Below are 13,410 nucleotides of genomic sequence, written 5' to 3'. Positions count from 1 at the left end.
CTCTACCTCTCTCCCCTTCCTCCCTTTCCCACAACTCCAGAAAGAGTTCAGAATCTGACCAACTGAAGTAGGGGTGGACATAAAAAGACCCCTGGATGCATAGGCTATGTGTTGTGTGGGAATGATTGAGAATGAATGAGTCATTTGATTGATGGATGGTTGTAAGTGTGTCTGAGAGGAAGGGGAAAAGGTTGGGACAAGCTTGCTTGGGTGGGTAAGGATGGCAGGTTGGGACAAACTTGGCTTGGGTGGGGTAAAGGGGGATGGAAAACTAGGAGGGGGAGGTGGAGATAGATAAGGTTAGCTTGGGAGAGAGGAAAGGAAGGATTTATCTATACTACAATGTAATTAAAACCATTTTTGACTTGCAAACCTACTGTAAAATTAAGAGTTATGGACAGATTAGATTTTAGAGTATTCCTTGTTTTCATTATAGCTAGGATTCAAAGGTGGTTATCGCTGAGATATGGAGATGGGCTCTATCCGAGGGATCAGGACGGGGTGGCTGGGAGAGCATCAGACACCTCCCTGAAATAGGTGTGGTGCCGCCACACATCTCAGTAGAACCCCACTAGCTACTATACTTTAATTGAATTCACCAGGTATTGCAAACTGACCACAGCACTTAACTGACAGTTGCTGTTCAATGTACAGTATAACATCATCCACAGACCTGTTGGTACATTAGGAGAGGAGTTGGATCTTAAAAAGCCCTAAAAAGGAACAGCGCCACAAAGTACAAAGGAGTACTTTGCTTTATGTTTTTTTGTGTGTTCTCTGTTAAATGATTGCTCAGCCTACATTTGTACACATTTTATATATGCAATGTATACAATATGTATCCATACTATGACTCTTCCATATCTGCTCAAATGTTTTATTTGGTTCTTCAATGCTATACGGAACAGACAAGGTTTACTTTGATTCTGTACAAACTGAAACGTTTTACATGGAAAGTACACAAATAGCACAAGGTTCTTAAAGGTTCAAAATAAAAATGTAAGAAAAATAAATCACCATCTTAGAACAGCCCATAAACAATCTTTACAGGGTTAAGAAGAAAACAACATTTCTGAACTTAAGCAGGAATAATGCTTTGGAAATGTTGTTTTCTTTAGCTTGTAAAGATTTTTTCTTACATTTTTCTTTTGAACTCTGATGCAACTTTTTCCAGAGTGTGTGATTATCATGATATTTTAGGTTTGAAGACAGCCAACAACAAGTTAAACACAAATAAAACATACTATTTATTCAAAAATAAACCCAGTAAACACCTTGCAGCCCTCACAAAACGAATACATGCCAAACCAGTTATTTTTTACAGATAAGGATGCTTTAATTAGAAACGGCACTATCAATTTCCATTTTAAAAGCTTCTATGAAAATCAATACAAATCATACTAAATAAAAACCTGACTGATCCTACAGTCTTCTTAGACACAACAACCCTGAAGCAACTATAAGCAGACAAAGAATCACTAAAAATAGAAATATTAGACACTTAAAACTTTCGCACGCAACAGGTATGGACGTCTTTCCGATACAATTTTACTTGACATTTAGGGACAAAGTTTACTCAAATGACAAGACGTTACTCAATTGAGTGCTTCCTAGTTCCGTGTATCAAATAGTTATAGTTAAATATCTGGAGATTGCCCTGGAGATTACAGACCCATAAATGTAATAAATTGTAATATTGCGATATTAAAATGATAACAAAACTCATAAGCAACATAATGGCAAAAGTCTTAACCAAACAGGGTTACAAACAAATACAAGAACATGTTTCAGTATAATACAATACAAAAAAAAGAAATGTAGGTTTGTCAATAATGGTGGTTGATGCCGAAAAGGCTTGACTGTCTTGAATGGGCTATTCTATTCAAAACTTTCGAAGCCTTCAACTTTCCAGTTGAAATAATACATTTTATAGGAATATTATATAATTTCCTAAAGCTAAAATATACACAACACATTATCTGATGAAATTGCTATAGAAAGGGGTACAAGACAGGGATGTCCTCTCTCCCCTCTCCTGTTTGCACTGGCAATTGAACTGCTTGCAGGAATAGCTATACAGGACCCAAACATAACAGGTATCAGTATTGTTAAACATGAGTATAAACTAACTAAACTTATTTGCTGACGATCTCCTGATATACCTGAAAAACATTGAAAACTCAATGCACCTCTTGAAAATAATATTTTCAGAATACTCTAAAATCTCAGGATATTAAATAAATGTGGAAATAAATGTGGAAATAATTGCAATAGGAAAAATAAAAATAGTATTGATTTACAGCAGTGGAGCCTGCTGAGGGGAGGACGGCTCATAACAATGGCTGTAAAGGAACAAATGGAATGGCATCAAACACATGGAACTTGTGTGTTTAATGTATTTGATACCATTCCACCAATTCCGCTCCAGCCATTACCACGAGCCTGTACTCCCCAATGAAAGTACCACCAACCTTCTGTGATTTACAGCAATCCTTTATGTGGACAACACAAAATATTAAATACTTAGGATGCTTAATAATTGACAACAGACAGCAAATATATAAAGATAATGTCACGTACGTCATAATGATCGGACCAAGGTGCAGCGTGGTATGCGTACATTCTACTTTATTATCTTAAGAATGAACACTGAACAAACTAACCAAAATAACAAAATGTGACGCTATACGAATGAGTGCTGACAGGCAACTACACATAGACAAGAACCCACAAACACAAAAGGGAAAATGGCCACCTAAATATAATCCTCAATCAGAGACAACGATAAACAGCTGCCTCTGATTGGGAACCATATCAGGCCACCATAGACATATAAATACATAGACCTACAAAACCCCATGACATACAAAAACCCTAGACAAAAAAAAAATCAAGCATACCCACCCTCATCACACACTGACCTAACCAAAATATAAAGAAAACAGAGATATTAAAGGTCAGAGCGTGACAGATAATTTATCCCATTACTCAACCAAATGAAAGCAGATTTAATTAAATGGAACAATCTTCCCATAAATCTTACCGGTAGAATAAACCTTTTTAGAATGTGTCACGACTCCCACCAAAGGTGGCTCCTCTTCCTGTTCGGGCGGCGCTCGGCGGTCTACTAGCTGCCACCGATCCCTTTTCCCTTTTCTGTTGGTTTTGTCTGATTGGTTACATCTGTTTCTTGTTTAGGTTTTAGTTGGGCTATTTAAGTCGGTGATGCCCACCTGCTTTTGTGTGGTCTTATTGTCCTCTGTTGGTGTTTGTGCGATTCTCTTGTTTTTCTCCGGACTGGTTGGGTCCTGTTTTGGGGCTGGTCTTTGTTATGCGCCTGGTGTTTTGGTGTGACGGTTTTCCTGCGTCGGAATAAAAAACAATTGTCCTTTACCCTCGTGCTTTTACACCTGCATTGTTTGCTGTTTGGGGTTTTAGGCTGGGTTTCTGTACAGCACTTTGAGATATCAGCTGATGTACGAAGGGCTATATAAATAAATTTGATTTGATTTTGATTTGATTTGTTCCCTGTGCCTGACTTCGCACCCTCTACTCATAGAAGTGCATTAAAGAATGACATGGCTCCCAAAGGTTTTATATTTATTTACGTTATTACCGATTACCTTACCGAATACATTCTTTAAAAAAAGTATACTCGATCGTAAGACTTTATATGGGCAAATAAAAAGTAAAGTTGTTCATCTTCCTTAGTCTGAGGGTGGTTTAAAACCTCCGGACTTCGAATTATATCCACCCAAAGCTTTTACTTATGACATATTGTTAAATGCACTAAAGAGGAACAATGGGTACACATTGAAGATGTGCATTCTCACCCCAGAATCGTTTTACGTGTCTATTTTCAAAGGATAAAGCTAAGAAGATATACATTTGAAGTCAGAAGTTTACATACACTTATTTTGGAGTCATTAAAACTCGTTTTTCAACCACGACACAAATTTTCTGTTAACAAATTATAGTTTTGGCAAGTCGTTTAGGATATCAACTTTGTGCATGACACAAGTACGTTTTCCAACAATTGTTTACGGCCAGATTATTTGACTTATAATTCACTGTATCATCTCAAGACATCAGTCAGGAAGTTAAAGCTTGGTCGCAAATGGGTCTTCCAAATGGACAATGACCCCAAGCATACTTCCAAAGTTGTGGCAAAATGGCTTAAGGACAACAAAGGTATTGGAGTGGACATCACAAAGCCCTGACCTCAATCCCATAGAAAATGTGTGAGCAGAACTGAAAAAGCGTGTGAGAGCAAGGAGGCCTACAAACCTGACTCGGTTACACCAGCTCTGCCAGGAGGAATGGGCCAAAATTCACCCAACTTATTGTGGGAAGCTTGTGGAAGGCTACCCGAAACGTTTGACCCAAGTTAATCAATTTAAAGGTAATGCTACCAAATACTAATTGAGTGTATGTAAACTTCTGACGCACTGGGAATGTGATGAAAGAAATAAAAAGCTGAAATAAATATTATTTTTACTATTATTCTGACATTTCACATTTTTAAATAAAGTGTTGATCCTAACTGACCTAAAACAGGGAATTTTTACCTGGATTAAATGTCAGGAATTGTGAAAAACTGAGTTTAAATGTATTTGGCTAAGGTGTATGTAAACTTCCGACTTCAACTGTATAACTTCATAGTTAAGAACAATATAACAGTCTGGAACGGAATCTATAAGAACTGTTTGGTGAAATAATGTATGTAAATGTTAGGCTGTTTATTTATTTTGTCTGTGTATGTTTTTGTTTATTGTAAAAAATAGTAAAAGGTTTGGACACACCTACTCATTGCAGTTTAAAAAAAACTATTTTCTACATTGTAGGAAATTAGTGGACATCAAAACTATGAAATAACACATATGGAATCATGTAGTAACCAAAAAAGTGTTAAACAAATATTTTATATTTGAGATTCATCAAAGTAGCCACCCTTTAACTTGATGTCAGCTTTGCACACGCTTGACATTCTCTCAACCAGCTTCATGAGGTAGTCACTTGGAATGCATTTCAATTAAGGAGTGCCTTGTTAAAAGTTAATTTGTGGAAATTCTTTCCTTCTTAATGCGTTTGAGCAAATCAGCTGTGTTGTAAAAAGGTATGTGGGATTTACAGAAGATAGCCCTATTTGGTAAAACACCAAGTCCATATTATGAAAAGAACAGCTCAGATAAGTAAAGAGAAATTACAGTCCATCATTACTTTTAAGACATGAAGGTCAGTCAATCCGTAACAGTTAAATAACTTTGAAAGTTTCTTCAAGTGCAGTCGCAAAAACCATGAAGCGCTATGATGAAACTGGCTCTCATGAGGACCACCACAGGAAAGGAAGACCCAGAGTTACCTCTGCTGCAGAGGATATGTTCATTGGAGTTACCAGCCTCAGAAATTGCAGCCCAAAACAATGCTTCACAGAGTTCAAGTAACATCTCAACATCAACTGTTCAGAGGAGACTGTGTGAATCAGGCCTTCGTGGTCAAATTGCTGCAATGAAACCACTACTAAAGGACACCAAAAAGAAGAGGAGACTTTCTTGGGCCCAGAAACACGAGTAATGGACATTAGACCAGAGTAAATCTGTTCTTTGGTCTGATGAGTCAAAATTTGAGATTTTTTGGTTCCAACTGTAGGTGAACGGAGGATCTCCACATGTGTGGTTCCCACCGTGAAGCATGGAGGAGGAGGTGTGATGGTGTGGGGTGCTTTGCTGGTGACTCCAGGCTGTGTAAAGACTATTTGACCAAGAAGGAGAGTGATGGAGTGCTGCATCAGATGACCTGTCCTACACAATCCCCCAACTTCAACAATTTAGAAAATACTAAAAATAAAGAAAATCCCTTGAATGAGTAGGTGTCCAAACGTTTGACTTGTACCCCGCACTCCCCACGCACACAGACGCGCACACACGCACACACCGAGCTGTCCTGCTGTTATCAGATGTAACGACTTCAGCATCATTGTGGTGCTTAGAAAGTAATTACAGAGGTCACTCCTTGGTGCAGGTAACTAACTATAGCCTTGTTACGGTGCTCTTACCATGTTATTAGCCTCGTGTCGTGGCCTGAGTTTAAGGTCAACTTCAGGGCTCAACTCACTCTTTGATGTTTCACCAGCTCACGCCATTGGCCCTCAGACACACAGAGAGATAGCTTGCACTGACAGATTTGGTGATGTTAGAGATTTGGTGATGTTAGAGATTTGGTGATGTTAGAGATTTGGTGATGTTAGAGATTTGGTGATGTTAGAGATTTGGTGATGTTAGAGATTTGGTGATGTTAGAGATTTGGTGACAGATTTAGTTATTTGAATGATTTATTGATTTAGCTTCTCCTCTGATCTGCGTCCTCAACAACAAACACACCCAGAGACACACACACACACACACACACACACACACACACACACACACACACACACACACACACACACACACACACACACACACACACACACACACACACACACGAAAGGGAAGCAAAACACCACGTTGTCACATCCTCTCTCACACTCACGGAGAATCTTTTCCCATCAGATCCAAGGTCTTTCATCTGAAACCAGTCATCCTGTCCTACTGCATAGTTCACCATCTCTCAAATACTGCTGCAAAGAAGGAAAGGGAAGGAGACAGAAAGAGGAGGAGGAGAAGAGGATGGAGGAGTGGGGTACTTCCTGTGTTGTAATAGAAACCCTCTTCCCCTCGGTCTATCTCTCCACACACATGTGGGATAGTGGTATATATCTCATACACACACTCGTGGGACAGGACACACAGTCAGAGATAAGGAGAAACACTCCGTCACCTTGAGAGAGAGATGACTGACTGGCTGTGGGAACTAAGCTCTCCAGGACCCGGGATGGTGACTGACCATCGTCGTCTCCTGTACACAGTGGCGTCATGCACCCCAAAAGATATGTGAGGGTGGATGGGTTGACCCATGGTTGACCCAACTGCTGGGTTGCAGGCGTTGGGTCACTTAATTGGGTTATTTTTCTTTACAAACCACTGGTTTACTGATGCTGAGTCTGGGTTATTGGTGCTGGGTATGACCCAGATATGAGATGACCCAGATTTGAGATATGACCCAGACTGGAGGCGTAGTAAAGTAAGGGCGTGGATATTAGACAATGATTTTTAGCCAGCCATAAGAGTAAATATCATTCCTGTTCATCTAGTCTGTTGCATACTTATCACATGTTAAGGTCGAACATTGCAGTTTTGGTAGCTTCAATGGCAATTACTGAAGTGTAAAAGCCTACGTAAATCCCATTGAAGGATATGATTAAGCAACAAGGTGGTGTACCTTAATATAATATGTAATAAATCATCTTGATATTATAGGAGAATATCCCGCCAAATATGATTGAAATGTGAATTTGCAGTACGTAAACTTAACATAATATTGAATAAGATCTAGCTGAAAGCCATGCCCCTTATAAGCCATGCCCCTTATAAGCCATGCCCCGTATAAGCCACGCCCCTTATAAGCCATGCCCCTTATAAGCCATGCCCCTTATAAGCCACGCCCCTTATAAGCCATGCCCCTCATAAGCCACGCCCCTTATAAGCCACACCTCCTGGAAATATCCTGAGGATGGTGCTCAAAAAGACCCAGCTGCTAGGTCAACCGAGCATGAGAGTAAACTATACCCAACTAATGACTCAATTAACTCCTGGTTGGGTGATCCCAAACAACCCAACATGGGTTATTTACGAAACCCAACTCAATGGGTCAAAATAACCCAACATCAAATAATCATAATCGGGTTGTTTTTATTGGGGCTAAACCCCACTCTGTAAATTATACAATTGAGCATTTTTCCTTCAATCTAGAGCTATAATCACTATGCTCAATTCTATGTAAAAATATATACTGCGTATCTAAGCACACCTGTTGAGCTTTCTGTATTCTTCAACAGGTGGTGCTTTATTTGAAGAAATGAAATGTGCTTCTCTGCATCTCTGCTAATATCTGGACAAAAGTTTGAAAGAATGTGAGTCTTGTTCAGCACATTGAGTTATTGCTTCCTTTTGTAAAGTCTACCAACCTTTCCAGCAGGCCAGCTAATTGAACTGAAACCAAACGTCTGCTGAAGTGAGACTTGTGTTTCTTGGCCATTCACATCGTTTTGTTCATAGGCTCGGTTGTTTTTCTATGTTTGAGTTTCAACTGCAACACAACACTGACGACTAGTCAGACTCAATCTCATAGGCACAAACATGACTCCAGTCGCTTCACCGCGGTAACCTCCCGCCCTTAAAGGGGCAGGTGAACATTTTGGTTTCATCTGTGGTATCTTGGTGAAGATAGTTAGACAAGCGAGCTACTCTAACTTGTTTGATAGAAGCCATAGTAGCCATTTTTTTTTTATCTCGGGTTTCCGTTAAAATTGTACAACAACAAAAAATTCATACAATTCCACGTGAAATCACAATGCAGCTAGCGGCACTGTTGCCAGCAACGGGTTTGGTCTGACGGTAGGTCCCTATCAGATGGTTAATCATTGCATTCCTCGACTCCCTGTGTCCACTCCCACTTCTGAGGGTCAAGATTTGATCCTGCTAGGAATGGACTACTAAGACTCAGTATTTTTTGTAATGGAGGATACCAGATCAGTTGTCATACGTCCGAGAACACAAACACGTGTATCTTTCATAGCGAGCTAGCGAGGAAGAGGGGAGGGGGGCACAGTTTAGGCAGGTCGGCCACCAGGCAGACATTCAGAACTGTGGCACTGGGCCTATCGATCGGCAATCAAGAACGGTGTCACACAATAGAGTGCTGTGTCTCGCAATCAGAAAACCGGGGCCGATCGTCAATTCATTGGCTAGGATATTCTACACGCAACAGACTGAAGAAGGAACACACACTCGCATCATTAGAGGAGAAAGAGCAGGCGAGCCAGCGTGCGGGAGAGAGAGGATGGGGCAGGCAGAAAGAACCATGCGCATATGTCTTCGTATTCTGAATCTCGCAGTCTCTTGTCTTGCATGCCTCATCTTCAAGTTAGCCTATAACACTGAAAAGAATGTGTTTTGTGATAACTGCACTGTGATGGCTTCTTGGTAGCTAGTTATGAGGTTTGGAGATGGGCTAAGTAAAGCCAACTTCATAAATGTGTTAGTTGGCTAGTAGTATTGCAGAGAAACAACAACAACGTTTATTAAAATTATTATTATTATAATACTTTTTTAGAACAAGACAAATCTGAGGGGGCATGTGCCCCCTATTGGCATGACACCCCTGTGTACACCAGTTCAAAACAAGATACAACTACAGGGTGTCAAACTATAAACACAGCACTTGGATCTCTCTCAGCTCTCTGCCTGTCCTAGTCTCTCAGTCGTGACTGGGACCAGAGTTGCTGGATGTATCTTTAAAATGAAGCCCCCCAATGAAATACTGCTCTCCTGCACCCTCTCACCCAAACCTACCCTGTAACTCAACCCCCTAGCCTCCGCTACTCCCAGCCCTCTTCCGTGCACTCCCTCACCCAAACTCCCTGCCCCCTAACTTTACCCCCTAGCCAGGCCCAGCCCAGCCCAACCCCAACCCCCTCACCCTAACCCAGCTGGGCAGGCAGGCAGTACAAGTGGGCTCTGTGCATCGTCCCAGGGCGAACTGTTGGTTTTCAATCCAGGGATGGTGTGTGTCTGTGTCTATGCGTACAGGAAATGGCAAACTCTACAAACCAGTCAACATACCTGCACCCTCTATTAGAACAACAACAAACACTGGCTGGCCCTTGTCCCTGTACCATCTCTCCTGTGGAATGAGGCCATCATCAGTGCATGCAAGTTGAGCCCACCAGTATGGTACTATATGTCTGACTTTCAGGTTTTTGGAAATTCACTGCTATTCTCAACATTGACCAGCAGGTGGTAATGGTACTCTCTTCTCAGACCGTAGGATACCACCAGTCAGCTACATGAATTTATTTGTCAGGGGATGGAAAAGCATTGAGACTCTTTCTGCCATCGAGGCAATTTCACTAATTTTAATGTGAATGGGTCCAAAGAGATAAGAGAAGCTAATTCTGGTACGCACTGTACTGTTAAATCTTTACAGCTCAGAAAAATATGCCCAGTGGAGAACGATGCAGAACAACTATGAATATCTCAGTTTTTTCATTTCAGGAGAATTCAACCTGCTAAATATACTTCCCCTTGTCAGCCACAGGCAAGGTTATCCACAGAAACGTCATGACATTCAGATCTACAGTAAAGTAAAGACTCTGGGTTAGAGAGACCGCTGGTGCTGGTAGACACTACATACTGCTTCTGCCCTGGACTCTCTCGAGAGGAAATGAGACAGGATGTGGGTCTCTGTGTCCATCTGTCTGTCACGGGACCCCACTCCTTCCTCCTGGCTGTACCAGTACAGCCCTCCAAGTGGGGGAGAGAGGGATGCTGGAGAGAATAGAGGAGATGTTTGGCGAGGTTTGTTGGGAACACATTGGGATTCTATTCACCCATGCTGAAAGCCTTGAGCATTGAGGAGTTTCTCCAAGCAGGGAGTCAGGACCTCCATTAGCTTGTAACGAAGTATGGGAGCGGGTACCAGGACCTCAACATTAAGTACATGAGGGCCTCCCAGTTGGCGCAGTGGTCTAAGGCACTGCATCACAGTGCTAGCTGTGCCACCAGAGATTCTGGGTTAGGGAGGGTTTGGCCGGCAGGGATATCCTTGACTCATCGTGCACTAGTGACTCCTGTGTCGGGCCGGGAGGAGCTGCAGGACTCTCATATGAAAGGAGGAGTATTGCAGAAGCTCAAGAGAGATATCAGAACACTCAGAGAACGAATAACTGAATCAGAGAGACAGGTGAAAGAAGAGAGGGATGAGGAGAAGAAGAGGGGAGCAATAGGAGGTCTGATAGGAGGAATGGGATGGAAAGAGAGCTGGAGAGATTTGAAGAGGATGAAAGGAGAGAGATGGAGGGGAGACACAGGCATGAGATTGAGGAGATCATGAAGCAGAGAGAAACCTGATGAAGATAGTTCTACCGGAGTTACAGAGGAACGACATGATCTAACAGACAAAGATGCTGAGGGAGTTCAACAGACAGACAGACAGATGGAGGAGAAGGATAGGCTGGTGAAAGAGAAGGATAGAGAGAAGCTCACATATACAGAGAGAGGGAGAGAGAGGAAGAAGACAGGGAGAACTGATGGAAAATTGAGGAATGTTTGGGCAGATGTAATCTCGCACACCATTACCTGACGAAGACGTTAGAGATGACACGAGACAACACTGTTGTGAAGGGATCGGAGAAGTTAAGATAGAATCATTCGTTATTTATCTCACATTGTAAGAGCAACGTGGGAGTTTAACTATTTGACCAAGGAGTTTGTATAATTCATGAATCAAAATGCATTTCATTTTAACATTGATACAGTAACGGATTGGAGAGTAAAGCATTTGTTTATTGTAGTGTTTGCAGTTTACTTGTTTTTAAAGACATTGTGGAAAAATCTGTCTGTTTTGCAGATGGTGCTGTGCTCCCCCTCGTGGGAGGACTGACTGTAGTCAGGCCTAATGTGAGTCATTCACCTGACGCAAACCAGAATCAGCTGGCAGACCATTCTATTTTCCACCTAATAGTCTTGTGTTGTGTACATCAGTTTGTAACTGCTCGAGTTCAGGGGCGGACTGACCATCTGGCATTTTGGACAAATGCCAGATGGCTGGTCCGATTTTAGCCTAACTTGTTTTTTTTTCTTCACAAAATTCTCATTATCTGGCTAATAGTGGGTGCTGATGGGAAAATAGGCCGTGTGGGGGACTCTTGGGAAAAAAATTGGCCGTTGTGTGTCCCTCAAGGAAAAATAATGGGCCGGTATGTTAGAAATGCCAGAGACGATTTCAGGTCCCAGACCGCTCCTGCTCGAGTGAATTGCCTTCCCCTTTCCATGTCATTTGTTGTCACTGTATTGACATTTAGGCCCTCTTTTTGGCAATTAACTTTTATTGCTGCTAATAAGCTTGCCCTACGGTTCGGGTTAGGGTTGTGGTTGAGTCTAGGGTTAGGGTTGAACTGGGATGTGGGCATGAAGCTAGGGTTAAGGTTAGGCTTAGGGTTATGGTTAGGGTTAGATACATTTAGATAGCTGCATCAAACTCTCCTGTCCTTAGCAAGGTGAGCGCAAAGAGCTTTAGACCATTCCGATGACTTGATTGCAAACAACTTTTGATTGGAAAACAGACACGGAGAGAAACACAGGTATTATGTCACTTGTTTTACTACACAGAAAGTGGCTTGTTGCACCATATCAGCTAAAGAATGATGTTACAACCATCAATACTGTGTTCAACTAGTATCAACGAATACCACATCAGAGGTTATTGTACAGTAGATAGCACACTTTGGGCGACATTTTCTATCTCTTCAACAGCATTAAAATACCTTATTCCTCGCAATGTAGTGTGAATAGCGTTGTAAATCTGTCTGTTTTGCAGATGGTGCTGTGCTCCCCCTCGTGGCTTTACTGACTGTTACAATGTCTGTAAAACGCCTTTCAACTGTTATCGTTATGTAGGGGAGCTTTGTGCTTGGAGAGGGCTGTTTCGCCGTCAGAAACGGTGGGAGGGAACAGTCAAAGGTCACGGAGACGTTAACCCTGTATTGTTTTGGCACTACTGTTGGAAATGCTATCACACAGGAGAACGATATAGCAAAAACATCGAAGAGCAGAAGTACAGTACCTTATAATCCAATACATAAATAACACAAGGTGAACCAGTCACCTATTGTGACCTCTACGTCCCACATCTTTCCCGGTGTGTCTTATGACCACTGTCCACACTGCTACTTCCAGCAAGAGAGAAATAGATCAAGAAGAAGAAGAGGTCAAGTGAGAGAGCGAGATGGAAGAAGGGAGAAGAGTGAGAGAGATTGGGAGATGGAGAAAGGGGAGAGAAACAGAAGCAGGACAGAGAGAGAGCGAGAGAGGGGAAAGAGAGAGCTTAGGTGAGAGAGAAAGAGGCGGAGGGGAGTAGAGAGAGCTAGGTGAGAGAGAAAGAGGCGGAAGGAGAAGAGAGAGCTAGGTGAGAGAGAAAGAGGCGGAGGGAGAAGAGAGAGCTAGGTGAGAGAGAAAGAGGCGGAGGGAGAAGAGAGAGCTAGGTGAGAGAGAAAGAGGCGGAGGGGAGAAGAGAGAGCTAGGTGAGAGAGAAAGAGGCGGAGGGAGAAGAGAGAGCTAGGTGAGAGAGAAAGAGGCGGAGGGAGAAGAGAGAGCTAGGTGAGAGAGAAAGAGGCGGAGGGGAGTAGAGAGAGCTAGGTGAGAGAGAAAGAGGCGGAGGGAGAAGAGAGAGCTAGGTGAGAGAGAAAGAGGCGGAGGGAGAAGAGAGAGCTAGGTGAGAGAGAAAGAGACAGAAGAGAGAGAGAGAGAGACG

The 13,410-nt window shown here is 42.1% G+C and overlaps 1 long non-coding RNA gene across 2 annotated transcripts; it reads left to right on the top strand.

Moving 5' to 3' along the window:
- The first annotated feature begins 11,278 nt into the window (after positions 1-11,278).
- Positions 11,279-13,407, top strand: LOC127930771 (uncharacterized). 2 transcript variants are annotated; one of them, XR_008139374.1, is made up of 4 exons: positions 11,279-12,988; positions 13,066-13,141; positions 13,181-13,256; positions 13,296-13,407. It is a non-coding gene; the product is annotated as an uncharacterized LOC127930771 (long non-coding RNA). The 2 variants fall into 2 exon arrangements; XR_008139375.1 differs by lacking the exon at positions 11,279-12,988 and having other exon boundaries at positions 13,010-13,141.
- Positions 13,408-13,410: the final 3 nt, after the last annotated feature.

This window comes from Oncorhynchus keta, chromosome 6, assembly GCF_023373465.1.
Source record: "Oncorhynchus keta strain PuntledgeMale-10-30-2019 chromosome 6, Oket_V2, whole genome shotgun sequence".
Taxonomy (NCBI): domain Eukaryota; kingdom Metazoa; phylum Chordata; class Actinopteri; order Salmoniformes; family Salmonidae; genus Oncorhynchus; species Oncorhynchus keta.
This window is presented reverse-complemented; position numbering and strand designations above follow the sequence as displayed.